At 45.5% G+C, this 14,656-nt stretch overlaps 2 long non-coding RNA genes across 2 annotated transcripts; one reads left to right on the top strand and one right to left on the bottom strand.

The window, feature by feature from the left end:
• Positions 1-585: 585 nt before the first annotated feature.
• Positions 586-6,647, bottom strand: LOC136004292 (uncharacterized). Its single transcript, XR_010608363.1, has 2 exons — positions 5,811-6,647; positions 586-1,324 (listed from the first exon to the last, which is right to left on the bottom strand). It is a non-coding gene; the product is annotated as an uncharacterized LOC136004292 (long non-coding RNA).
• Positions 4,864-13,435, top strand: LOC136004291 (uncharacterized). The gene is made up of 2 exons (XR_010608362.1): positions 4,864-5,022; positions 11,709-13,435. It is a non-coding gene; the product is annotated as an uncharacterized LOC136004291 (long non-coding RNA).
• Positions 13,436-14,656: the final 1,221 nt, after the last annotated feature.

Here is a 14,656-nt window from a genome sequence, read left to right as displayed (position 1 = left end):
GTGGAAGTACTCTGCGCATGCTTCAGTTGTTGTTAGGGGGTAGTTTCCTGCCTCCTGGTGATCGATGAGACCAAGGTGAGAAGTCTTCCTCCTTTGATCCTTCATCCATATGTCTTTGCAGGGAGTTGTTAGTCTTATCTCTGCCAGTTCCTGGGACATCTTGCGGCTATCTTATCTTGGCCAGCTGTGTTTTATCTCTGTCAGTTCCTTTACATTTGGCTTAACATATATCTTAATAAACAATACACTAGTCTATAGTTTCTCACATGGAACATCTTATAGCTATCTTTAGGCAACATCTACTATGTTTGCATAAGCGATAAGCGATTGCGGTTGGCGACTGTTAGTCTATGTAAGCTGTGTCCGGTGACTGTTTGAGTAAGCAGTTTCATACTTTTTATTGCCTAACCTTTACATTGGGCTTAACATAAATCCTAATAAACAATATCCTAATTTATAGTTTCTCACAATCCCCCCCTTTTTCTTTTATCCTATTATTGTTTATTAGATGCTGCTTTCATTTTCAGAATTGTAAGCCAACCTTTTTCCACACTCCCAACATTTATCATAACACTCACAAGGTAATTCCTTACAATCACAGGTATATTTTTTACGTGGCATGACACATTCACAACAATCTTCATCCTCATCAATAGATACACTCTTATATTTTACCCCAGATCTCGTAGTTAAAATAAGCAGTTTAGCTATGTCAAACCCTTCTCTAATAAAGTGTAAAATATAGCGTAATATACAAGGCCCAAATATAAGTCTCAGAATCAACATGATAAGCGGTCCTGCTAGAGCAGACAACAAAGTGGTTAGCCAAGGTGAGACATTAAACCAGTTTTCATACCATGACCTGCTCGCCTCACGATCTTTCTTACGTTGATTTAACCTTTTCCGGAGTTCTATATTAAGGTTGTACAGGGAATTCAGGTTGTCCCGTCCCAGTGAAAGTGGTTATCACTTTGGATGTTTCTCAGGATATTAATTCCCACTTTAATGGTTCATGCGGGTTTCCATTTGCTTGGGTTATTATCAATAACAAAACTAACGGTATACCAGGAAAAAGGGTGTCTGTCAATTTTGCCAATTTAAGTATATTTTTACCAGTCCTGGGGAAGTTCGGCCATTGCTGGTTTTGCATCCCATTGTTCTGGTTCTTTTCTCCACAGTTTATTCCTCCTCTGCCTCGCCCGTCGACTCGGTTGCTTCGAGCCACGGGGTGTACCATCTTCTCGGCAGCAAGGGAATTCTTCAGGAGAACAGCTGTTTCGGGCTTTCTGCCTGTTTACATAGGCTTCCCACTTTGCAGCCTTAACTAATGGGGCAAAGCAAGATACAGTTAGTACTTCCCTTCTACACTTTATAATCAAAATTTCGGCTATAAAGGGGACTGGTTCATTGGAGTGGTAACAATAATATTGAGGGTTTATTCCTTTGGCAAAAATCTCCCACCACTCATGGGATTCCCAAATAATTTCTTGTTTTAGACTCTAATTGTTTTAATTTCCACTCAGTGAGAGTTCTTTGGATTTTCCAACACTGTGTGCAAACTCCTATTGGAGGGCATCCACATTCATAGTGTGTCCACCATTTATCCTGACATACCTTACACCTAAAACAAGCAAATGGATAACAATTGCAATTCAAATTATTACACCTAATTCGTATATCTAGAGTACATACATTATTTACATCAGCATATCTTCTATATTCACTATTGTGTGGTTGCATAAGTTTAACAATTTCCTTCAACACACTTTGTACGTTTCCATATATAATAGAAAAGAGGAGAAATAATTATAGCAAATATAAACAGCAATACACGCTTTATACCAAAAGATAATGCGGCAAAATAATTAAATAAAGTTTCTATCATTACATTATCTTTTCAGGGTTATCTTGGTGTCCCCTGGAGTACTGATTACTTTCCAGTGGGGTCTCGTCACTGGGCCTTTAATGCGACTGGCTCCAATATTTTCTGGCCATTAAACAAATAATGTCCCAAATATTTCACTTTTTCCTCCACAAATTGTAACTTTTCTTGTGATACCCGTAGGCCTTTTTGTGCAAGAAAGTTTAGAAATCGAATGCTTTCTTTTCTTACATCCTCCTTATTATTCCCTGCTATGAGCAGATCATCTACATACTGTAACAGCATGTTCCCGTTTGTACCTGGTATTCTTTTAGGAGCTCTTCCAGGTACGTTTGTAGCCCATATCCCTGGGAATACCTGATCCAGTATATTTTCAATCTGACTTCTCCCTCGACATGATTAGTGATCAAAATTAAGCTTTTAACATCTCTATATACTGTTGGTCCTTTACTTTTAAAGTGATCTCGCCTCCTTTGAAAGTAATGGTTGCTCCCAAGTGTTCTAACAAATCTCTCCCCAAAAGAGCTTTTGCGGAGTTAGGCATATACAAAAACTTATGGATGCCCCATTGTTTTCCCAATTGATATTTTAGTAGTTTACAAAAATAAGCCTTTTCACTTTGGCCAGTCGCCCCTTTTATCATCATATAATCGTCCCCAAAGGTATTAAAGCTTTGTTTAAAACTGAATACATTGCACCTGTATCAACCAAAAATTCCATTATAACCAGTGGATCTGCTAGGGAAGATTCCCCTGGTCCCGTCAGCCTAGTTCCAATTCAGTCACCCGAGCCACCCCATGGCACTCCCACTAGGGTAGTCTCACTCCCAGCTTCCAAACTCCTCATAGCACTCACACCGATCCGGTTCCACAGAAGAGGAGGTCACTCCCCCACTTCTGTCCGACATTCGTCCTCCACCAGTTTTAAAGCAACCAGCGCAGCCGTGGCTGTAGCACGACCCAGCTTTTTCTTTTCTACCTATTTCCAATTCCTATACACTCTCCATGCTTCCTCCTTCACTCCCATCCACATTTATTCATCAACCGTTCAATCCCGTCTGTCAACATGTCTGTCTGCCTGCCCCAGCACCCATCTCATACTTAAACACAGGAACTGCGGGAGCTTCCCTCCTTTCCCCTTTGGTTTTCCCTTTTTATTTATTTATTTGTTATTTTTCACAGGTGCTCACCCTGCTCTGCAGGGGTTACAGATGCCTGCCTCTGCAACAGCACTTCTGGTTTAACCCCTTCTTAACCCTGAATGTGAATGTGCTGCTTGTTGCCAGTGACAGTAATTTCCTCCTCCTTATCAATACCTGATAGGACAGAGGCAGAGGGTGCTCCTCTCGGAGGTACCTGTGATATATAATTTTCTTGATGACTGTCCCAATATCACAGGCTGAACAACATCTCTCCAGCTTAGCTTTCTGTTTTTCCAAAACCAAAATTAGGGATCTGGCAGGGTTATATTAATTTCACATTCTGTCTGCCACTCCAGGTGCTTTCTTAAAGCGAAACATATCTGCATACATTACTTTATTGCATTTTCTTGGCCACCTCAAAACCAACATAAATTGTAAAAAAATGCATTAGAATTCAGAGTTCCATTTTTAGGCCATTTTTCCTGATTTTCCAAAGTTTATAAAGGCCACCATTGATTACAATATTTTACCAATGTTTTCTTGTTTACTGAGCCCCCAGAAGAACCTCCCAGTTCTTTCCAATGTGCCAAAATGTAACCCAATGGGCTTTTCTTCACAATTCCCTTGTTTTGACCGGCTCCCATTTCAAACAATCTCTTACAAATCTCTATAGCTTCTCTTTCCCAGTGCTCTGCAAATGCACTTAAAATATGAGAGCACCTACACACAAGTTTTATGATATTCTCAGGGGATTCAGTAAGATAGTATCTCTGGGTTCTGCAGATCAACTCCCCTGTCATTAGAACATAGTTTCAGTTCCAGCAAAATTTACACTGCCCTAGTATCCACGGCAGGTTCCACTGTTCAAAACTTATTATGCACTCATATGTCAGGTTACGAAGGTTTTCCTAATATCCTCCGTTGATTGTCCCAAAAAGAGAGACATTAATTGTTGTATTCCCATTTTTTTTTTTTTTTTTTTTTTGTAACCACATCTTCTTAAATTTTCTTTGATACCTTTTATAAACCCTTTCTCAGTTTTCCATTCTAACTTCCCGGAAGTCCGCCAGGATTTTGTGGTTTTTCTCCACAAAGTAATCTTTTATTTCTGGTCACCGATTAGATAATTATAATTTTCTACCTGGCAGTGTTTTGTAAGACACCCCGAGCAGTATCTGCCCCACCGCTGTCCTGAGTGGCAATATCCACGTGAAATGCCACCCGTCACATACAGTTACACTCCTACAAGGCACATACTCTCACAGGGCATATAGGAAATTCCCTTGCCCTTGTATTTCGTAAAGTTATCCACTGCGGGAGGGGTAGCCGGACCTTCCCCCGCTTTCTAAGCTGCTTGATGGTTATACACAGACAAGACACAGGACAGAAAAACATAAACGCTTTGTCCGTCTCCGGCCGCTCCCCTCGCGGAGACACGGAGCCGCGGATTAGGACTCCACACTCGCTTCGTAGCTACGCTACGTCTCAGTCACACAGAAACACATGGGATCCCACACACTCACGCTATGGTTCCGCTTGCCCTTCTCCTGCTTCCTATACGGTCATTAGCAGGTCCGCCCTGGCTCCCAAAACTTGGGATGCAGCGAAAACCCGGGCTCGCCCGATCCGCCTCCAGGATCGCTTGCAGCCGCGCTATCGGTCGACGAGCCCCCAGCTTGCAAGCCCTACCTGCCAAGGGGAACTCCGCTGTGCGCCAGACGTCTCTGCACGCCTTACCAGCAGCCCCGGCCACGCGTATGCCCTACAGGCCCCCCAAAGTACCTAAATTCCAAGCATACCGCCTCTCCGCAGCCGGCGCAGGTCCCTGTCTGTCCCCGCAGTGAGCGGATGAGAAGCGGAGCTCCCCCAGGCAAGCGGCCTGGGGGGGGGGGGCTTAGGATATCCGCTCCTCACCCGATCCTGCAGCCGAACAGAGGCCTCCTGGCTGGCTCGCCAAATTGATACGCGGATTGACTCCACAACTCGTTAAAGTTGTAAAGTAGGTATGCTTTATTCAGCGCTGAGGTGCATGGGGATCGTTCCTCCAAAGTATGCACACCCAGGGTCGTTTTTCCTTTACATTTATTTCCTTACGCCTATACATATTTAGTATCTGTCCCCGCTTCATATTATACCTTCTTTTTCTTTTGTTTAGGGTTTTTTTTTTTTTTTTTTTTTTTTTTTTTTTTATCTCATTCAGCGGGTAAAGTCTAGCTCCCGGTCTTTTTAGCCACACTTCCGCATATTGACTCTCCTCAAGGTTAAGGGGTTTTTTATTATTAACCTAGAGGTTTAATTGCTGTCTTACCCAATCTTCTTCTGACCCATAGATTGGCCAAAAAACATTTTTAAAAATCTTCTTCCCTCCCCATATCTTAGTACAATATTCTATCATTTTTTGCTTATCTTTCCCTAAGGTTTCAAGGAGACATCTCCAATTGTCTAAGATATATGCCAGAGGGGTATTCTTAGGTACAGTGGGTACCTATCCCATGGGAGTCGAAGGCTTGCTGCCCTTCGCCCCCATCTTCTGGAATATCTCCGAACACACACTCACTCGCTCCCCCTTGTTCCTGGCCCAGTCCCTCGCGGGAGATGGGAACCGCAGTACTTAAGGGTCCACACTCGCTTGGTTCAGTATATCGAACCTCTCATTCGTTATATTCCAGGAAACCCAATCCCGCCCGAACGGCAAACCTGCGAACAATCTCTGCCGTGAACAATTTCACTCTGCAGTCCTCCGCCGCGAACTATTTCGCTCTGCGGAAAGTTTCGCAATATACTTACGCGTCCTGCGTCTTCGTCCGGACTCCCGTGCACAGAATTTTTATGGGATTTTACCGGTTCCTTCTTTGCTCGTATTCTAGCATTTAGGTTCGTCGGTAAGGATGAGGTAAGCTGTTGGTCGCGGGGCCGCGAAATGTCGCGGGGCGCCTCCCCGGAGGACCAAAGCCCACCGTTCCTTATCCGAGTCACGGCACCAGAAATTGTTATAAATTGAGACCACAACGGATCATAATCCAATTGAAATTTTATTAATTATAGCAAGTAGAATATGAGCAAAGACAGCGCTGGACGACAGGGGAGTCTGCGCTCCGCCAACTGCCGTGTTAAGTATTTCAAACAGCCCCTTTTTATACATCTTTACTTCTTTGTTCATGAAATAGTGGAAGTACTCTGCGCATGCTTCAGTTGTTGTTAGGGGGTAGTTTCCTGCCTCCTGGTGATCGATGAGACCAAGGTGAGAAGTCTTCCTCCTTTGATCCTTCATCCATATGTCTTTGCAGGGAGTTGTTAGTCTTATCTCTGCCAGTTCCTGGGACATCTTGCGGCTATCTTATCTTGGCCAGCTGTGTTTTATCTCTGTCAGTTCCTTTACATTTGGCTTAACATATATCTTAATAAACAATACACTAGTCTATAGTTTCTCACATGGAACATCTTATAGCTATCTTTAGGCAACATCTACTATGTTTGCATAAGCGATAAGCGATTGCGGTTGGCGACTGTTAGTCTATGTAAGCTGTGTCCGGTGACTGAGTAAGCAGTTTCATACTTTTTATTGCCTAACCTTTACATTGGGCTTAACATAAATCCTAATAAACAATATCCTAATTTATAGTTTCTCACACCCGGGTCCGGCTGAAAAGCCGCCCACCGGCTTTCCCTCCTCCTCGGTCCTTGCTTCCCCGGGTCCGGCTGAAAAGTTGCACCCCGGGGACGCAGAATCTGGGGACGTGAGTAAGCTGGTGGAGGAGGGAAACCTGCAAATTGGCAACAGGGGCGTGGGTATTGATCGTGAACGTACATCATGGAAAAAGATAGCAGGACAGGCTGCCCAGGAGGGGGATCTTGAGGCTGCCGCTGATATGTTACAGGCATTCCCGGTGGCCTATCAGCAGGGGCCTCAGGGTGGTCTTACAGCTAGTATCACACCGCTAGATTGGAAATTGCTGTCGCAGCTGCGAGCGACAGTGAGCGAATGTGGTATTCAGGGGGAGACCGCTAAACAAATGTTGGATTATATCTGGGGGGGGGGGGGGGGGGGCTGTTACTCCCCAATGATGTCAAGAGTCTCACCCGCCTCATATTAACCCCACATCAGCAGTTGTTATTTAACGCACACTGGCAAGCATTTTGCCAAGAATCAGTGGCCGAACAACGCCACCCCGGGAATCCTTTATACGGGCTGACTGTCCCCGAGCTGATGGGGTTGGGTCCTTTTCTATGTACAGAGGCGCAGGCCCTCTTAGGGCCTGATAAAATCAGGGAGACAATGGCCACGGCTCGGCGCGCCATAGATCGAATTAAGGCCCCTGGTGGGTTGCCCTCCTATATGTCCCTGAGGCAGGGTCGGGATGAGCCATTAGGTTCCTTTGTAGACAGAATAGCCACAGCCATAAAAACAGCAGGGGTGCCGGAATATATGCAAGGAGCTACCTTAAAGCAGTGTGTCTTGCAAAACGGAAACAGCGTTGTTCGAAATCTTGTAGTGACACTGCCAGGGAATTGGAGTGTTGAGGAGTTATTAGAACGTGCCGCGCAAGTCCCTACCGGTAATCAGGCTATGTTAGTGAATGCCATCAAAGAATTAGGAGAGGGATTGAAAGCACAAGCAGAAACATCCCGAAACCAAGGGTTTGCAGCCCTCGCTCCTCTCCGCTCGCCCAGCCAACCAGTACCAGCAAAAAGCTCTAAGAGTCCGCTGTTTCCGATGCGGCCAGCAGGGCCACCTCCGGCGAAACTGCCCCGCCGGGGCAGTCTGGTGTCCTCAATGCCAATCTGCTGCGCACTGCCCTGCCGCTTGCCGAAGACTACAGGGAAACGGAGGACAGAACGCGAGGGGGACCCGCGTGATAGCACAAGTAGCCCCCCACATTGCTCCCCACCCACCCTGCAACCAGCCACCGCGGGAAGCCTCGGCTTGGACCTGGCAACCGCAGTAGATGCCACCCTAATAGATAACACCCCTCAGCGAATCCCATCAGGAGTGAAAGGACCCATAATGATCAACGAACAAGCAGTTGGGGCCCTTCTGATTGGACGGTCGTCAGCGAGCATTGGAGGACTCAACATCATAACTGGACTGATCGACGCCGATTGTCAAGGTGAAATCCACATCGTGGTACAGACATTCCACCCGCCAATATATATTCCTGCTGGCTCAAAAATTGCACAGCTTATACCTTTACCGCACCTTGTTCAAGGATTCCCTGCCAACTCCCCTCGCCGTGGAGAAGGGGGCTTTGGCTCCACGGGCCCAGCAGTAATGTTAACAGTGGGTCTGGGCCAACAACCTCAAAAACAAATGACACTGGAATATAAGGGACAGCAAATTCACCTGTTTGCCTTGCTAGACACAGGGGCTGATGTCACTGTGGTAGCTGAACATAAGTGGCCCGCTACCTGGCCAACCTACCCAACAGGAGCCACCATTACAGGTGTGGGGGGGGTGACGACCGCCCGTCAATCCCCGCGACTACAGATTACCATTGATGATAAGGTGGTCGACTCTACTGTACAATTAATACCGCTCCCCTCACAAATACATGCCTTGGTGGGGCGTGATGTGTTAGCCCAAATGGGGGTAATACTCACATCCGACTCACCTTTTTAGATAAGGCCATTGCATGGACTTTCCCCATCCGCCTCACATGGACGACAAATGAGCCCAAATGGGTGGAGCAATGGCCTCTAAAAAGGGAAAGTCTCGAACAAGCTCATCACTTAATAAAGGAACAGTTCCAACAAGGGCACCTCCGCTTATCCACAAGTCCATGGAACACGCCTATTTTTGTAATAAGAAAGAAGTCTGGTAAATACAGGTTACTCCATGATTTGCGTGCTGTCAACAAGCAAATGCAACCAATGGGAGCTTTACAGCCTGGACTCCCAAATCCCAGTATGATCCCAGACCAATGGTCCTTACTTGTTGTGGAACTGAAGGATTGTTTTTTTCACAATTGGACTGCATCCAGATGACATGCAGCGCTTTGCATTTACTCTACCCTCTATTAATCAGGAAGCCCCTGCTCAGCGTTATGAGTGGACAGTATTACCGCAAGGAATGCGGAATTCACCTACCCTTTGTCAACTATATGTGGATGCAGCCCTTCAAGCACTCCGTAAGGCCTGGCCCAATGTAGTTATATACCATTACATGGATGATATTTTATTAGCTCAAAAGGAGCCCTTTACCACCGTACAACTGCAAACTGTAGCAGAAAAACTGAGTGACCGTTGTTATAAAAACTTGCCACAGACGTGAATTTGTCTGATTAATTTTATTTACAATTGATTAGTATTGAGAGGCAATAAGCAAGCAGCGCTGGGTGCGCCGGGGAGTCTCTGCTCCACCTACGACGCACACCTATTCCCAAAGATTCTTTTTATACTCTTTTGTATCTTGTATACGTGTCCTTTCACATATTGTAAAGTGTCCTTTTATGGTATGATCCGAGTCTGCGCCAGTCTGCTGCTAGAGGTCTTTATCTTCCTTCCTTGAAGATTGCTGAATCGAAGGTCTCAAATCTTCCTGTTTTGTGACTTCTACACAATAGGTGTCAAGCCTTGTTTACATTACCGGATATCTGCAGTTAGCATCAGGCTTAGCATCAGCATATCTATACGTCTGTGCTTGAGGTTACAACCTTGCATAAGCATGTGTTAGTTTAAAGTTTATCTTAGTTAATACAGTTAAATACAAAAATAAATTCAATAGTTTTCTAAGTTACTGACACGAATCACACCCACATTCCTCACACCGTGGACTGATAATAGTCCCAGAAAAGATTCAACAAACAGCTCCTTGGAAATATCTGGGCTGGACAATCACTGATCATGAAATACGACCACAAAAACTGACTGTGGATACACACATTCGAACGCTACATGATGCCCAGAGACTTCTAGGTGACCTGCAATGGCTCCGCCCGGTTGTCGGGATTCCAAATGAACTGCTTGATGGTCTCCATCCCCTACTAAAGGGAATGGACCCGGCCTCTACTGTGGAACTTTCCCCAAAAGAAAAGGAGCTGTTGCAATCCATCACAGAATCTGTCACCAATCATGTCACTGCACGACGCTTACCAGATGTTCCGATAGATCTAACCATTCTAACTGGCCCCAGATTCCTTCTCGGTGCCATTTCCCAGGTAAAAATAAAAACGGGGGAGGGTAGTGGCCAGCCTGAACGTATAGTATTGGAATGGATCGCCCCCCCGCTGCAGCCACGTCGTACAGTGCAAGAATATATTATTACTCTGGCGGACTTGATAAAAAAGGGCAGACTGCTCATCCTTGCCATAACGGGGCTATCCCCAAGAGAAATCCAAATTCCCATGAGGCAGACCAACTTAGATTGGTATCTGTGCTCCTCTATGGAACTTCAAGCGGCACTATTAGAAAGTGGTTCGCTGATCACTACGCGGCCATTGGAGTCACCTACCCTGGCATGGATGACTAACCACCATTGGTTAAAGAAACCCAAACGGTCGCTTCAGCCCCTTGCAAACGCAATCACGGTGTTTACAGACGCCGGCCAACGATCACGAACAGCAGCGGCGACGTGGAAAGATGGGGCTGACTGGCGGCACCAGATTTTACAGGCGCAACCCGAGGATACGCTTCAAACCTTGGAGTTGTATGCTGTGGTGTGGGTATTCCTCCAATGGCTTCACCAGAAGATCAACATTATAACAGACTCCCTTTATGTGGCCGGAGTAGCTAATCGTATTGAGGACGCCGCCATACGTGATTTGAAGAACCAGCGGCTGGCGAGTCTCTTGATGCAGCTAAAGCGTGCTATTGACCTCAGATCGGAGCGTTACGCAGTGTTGCATATTCGTAGTCACCAATGGAACGAAGGACTCGGGGAAGGCAATGCAAGAGCAGACCGCCTCGTCGCAATAATAGAGGCCCCGATTCCTGCTTTCGACAGGGCCCGACGGGCGCATATGATCTTCCATCAGAATGCAAAGGGTCTCCAACGCAGCTTTGGCATTTCACTGACTGAAGCGCGAGCTATCGTTCAGGCCTGTCCCGTGTGTAGCTTCCACAATCAGGGGATAGGCCTCGGAATCGGAGTAAATCCCAAAGGACTACGGTCCAACGAACTGTGGCAAATGGATGTTACTCACGTCCCAGAGATTGGTCGACTAAAATTCGTACATGTAACAATAGATACTTATAGCCATATAATTTGGGTGACTGTGCAGCCAGGGGAGAAAGCTCGAGACGTCAAAAGGCACCTGACGGCCTCCTTTGCAGTTATGGGAAGGCCTGCCTCTATTAAGACGGACAACGGTCCAGCATACAGCAGCAACAGCGTTAAACAATTCCTACAGCTATGGGACATTAAGCACGTCACCGGCATTCCACACTCCCCAACTGGGCAAGCAGTCGTAGAACGAGCGAACTTTACATTAAAAAACTATTTGTCGAAACTAAAGGACGACATTTCTGATCCAAGAGAACGTTTAGCCAAAGTGCTGTTTGTGCTCAATCATCTATGTATTTTTGGCCACCATAATGAACCTCCCATTGTTGTTCATTTTCCTAAAATGTCTGATCGTCCCCCGATTGATATGCAGGTTTACTACAGGGATCCACAGACAGGTGTTTGGGGGGGCCCTGCCAAGGTGATATATATGGGGCGGGGTTATCTGTGTGTTCTTACCCCCACAGGTACCATCTGGGTGCCTAGTCATTGGGCCAAACCTGCGGTGACGCCTGGCTCGACCACGGAGGCCAGCTCGACAGAACTCGCCGAGCAGAACTTAACCAACTGACGATCCATAATACTTCAAGCCCAGAGGGCAAGTCCACTGCCCCCTGTAGAGGGAATGGCGGTCGCCACACTAGGCCTCTTGATCCTGGGCATCGGTTGTGTGTCGCTCGGGGTAAATGGCATGCTACAGCACATTGATCCCCGAGTTAACCTGTGGGTGACATGGGCCAATCAGACTAATACTAATTCTTTTTGCCTAGCTATTGCCTCTGCCACGGATCCCTTTCGTACCTGTTTAATAGGGATCCCCAGCTACAATAATCAGAGTTTTGCAGCATATTCTGTTAACAATTGTACCCGGGCGGACAGTAGCAGCCAGTGTACGGCATTATTATTGTCCGGGTTAATTGTCTCCTTGCCATGGGATCCTCAAGAAATCGAATTGTTAGGCAGCCGTAGTCTAAACGTAACCGCCAATGAAACTGGTTGCGTACTTTTAGGTAACTTTATTCATCAACAACAAAATACAACTTGGTTAACACCTAAAAACCCCACCTTTAATATTCCCAACCTGTGTGGTCAATATCGAGCCTATGGGTGGGGGTCCAATCACGTGTGAATTTGGGCTAATCAAAGTGCCTTAGCACTTCCCCCAAACATTTTTCTCATTTGTGGAGATCGTGCATGGCATGGGATACCTCGCTTTGCACACGGGGGACCATGTTATTTGGGTCAGTTGTCATTATTAGCACTAAATAAAACAACAATCAGTGCCTTACGGGCTGCGTCTCGTAGAAAACGCAGCACCCAGCCACTTTCTCAAAACTGTGACGATAACGTTGAATTATGGTCCAGCACCTCCCGAGTTTTTGCTTCGCTTGTACCAAATATAGGAACAGCACACGCCTTGACATCAATCAGCAAATTAGCCTGTTGGGTCAGCAAGCAATCTAATGTTACTACACAAGTGTTAGAACAACTATCTCAGGACATGAACAGCGTGCGACATTCAATTTTACAGAACAGAGCAGCAATTGATTTTTTGCTTTTAGCCCAAGGACATGGTTGCGTAGAATTTGAAGGTATGTGTTGTTTTAATATATCTCAACATGGAGAGTCCATATATAAACAAATTCAATGGCTTAAGGAACATACCTCTAAGATTAAAACAACCACTGATTTTTTTGGTATCCCATGGGAAGATTGGGGCATCACTGGATGGCTGTGCCAGCTCCTTCAAACTCGAATTCTCATATTATTAGTAGTGCTTGCTATATTAATGCTTTTTCCTTGCTTTCTACAATGTACTTATAAGTTAGTCTTGCAGTCAATAACACAAATGTGGGGCCCTCACACCCCAAATAAAAACGGGGGAATTGTGGGGGAATGGCTTGTCAAAAAGGGTCACATAGACATGCTGCAGCTGGTGGAGCAGGAATGTGGTAAACACCACAATCAACAGGTTTAAGACCAGGAGGAGAACGGAGCAGCAAGTTATCACCAAGGACACAGCATCCTCGGGAAGTTACATTGTATCTAGCAGAATATGTATAACTTGATTAGAAACCATAAACAGTGTCCTTGTAAAGCTACATTGTATCTAACAAAATACGTGTGACCTAGTTAGAAGCCATATAAATAGGTGTTAAGACTTGCAATAAACGAAGCTTGCTGTTAACTCATATTGAGTCGTCCAAGTCTTCCTTTCACGACAATGATCTTGAGGTCCTTTCCAACTGTAACTATTCTATGATTCTATGAAATAGAGAACCGTTGCTAACACCAGCAAACCTAAATAAATTGCTGTCTTGCTGTGGGTCAATACTACCTGGTTGTCGTGGTTTAAGCCCAGCCGGTAACTCAGAACCATGCAGCTGCTTGCTCACTTCCCCCCTTCCTCCCCCCACTCCCAGAGGGATGGACAGGAGAATCGAAAGAATGTAACTCCCACGGGTTGAGATAAGAACAGTCTAGTAACTAAAGTATAGCAGAAACCACTGCTGCTACCACCAATAATAATAATGATAAAGGAAATAACAAGGGAAGAGAATACAACCGCTCACCACCCGCCGACCTATACCCAGCCCAACCCAAGAAGTGATCTAGCCCTTCCTGGTAACTGCCCCCAGTTTATATACTGGGCATGACGTGCTGTGGTATGGAATACCCCTTTGGCTAATTTGGTTCAGGTGTCCTGTCTCTGCTTCCTCCTAACTTCCCCTCCTCATATTATACGGCTAGTTTTTGGTCCCTTTGATTCTAATACACCATCGTGACCAGCAACAACAAAATTGAATCATGATACATGCTAGGATACAGACACAAATTGTTACTATAGTGATCACAAACAAGTTTTATTAACCATATCCAATTTGGTATCCAAGAAGTATGTCCATGCCATAATTCTTCAAATCCCCAGGAAGTATCATCTCTAAGCAGCCTGATGTAAGATCTTTGTCTGCTTCCAGATTTCTGCTAGATCTGTGGATATTCTGCTGCTTTGGTTACTCTGGTCTATGTATGTGCCAAGAGCCATATGTTTCTGCAATGTTACTTGGGATAGGCTGGATACCTCAATCTGTGGTGCTCGTATGGCATCCTGGAGTACAACACCTAATGTATATGTTCCATTCCATCCTGGGGGAAAGGCTTTTCTAGCAATATTATTACACAAACAATACCACCGTTTCCCTTCTGGAGCATTCCAATAGCCAGTTTGGAGTCTCTTAATCTGGAGTTGCATTGTCCAGCTACAGTTTGGGTGATGTCCTACCAAGATATTATCAGAGCTAAGAGTTTTACCCAGTGGCAGCAGGTATTGTTTGAGATCCTGTTTTCCCTGTTATCACCATGAACGAAAGGCAGTTGGTAAGGCTGCTCTTACATCAGTTCATATGGATTCACA

The sequence above is a fragment of the Lathamus discolor genome, chromosome W, assembly GCF_037157495.1.
Source record: "Lathamus discolor isolate bLatDis1 chromosome W, bLatDis1.hap1, whole genome shotgun sequence".
NCBI classification, from domain to species: Eukaryota; Metazoa; Chordata; class Aves; order Psittaciformes; family Psittacidae; genus Lathamus; species Lathamus discolor.
Note: the sequence above shows the minus strand (reverse complement) of the source record. Positions and strands in the feature narration are given on the sequence as shown.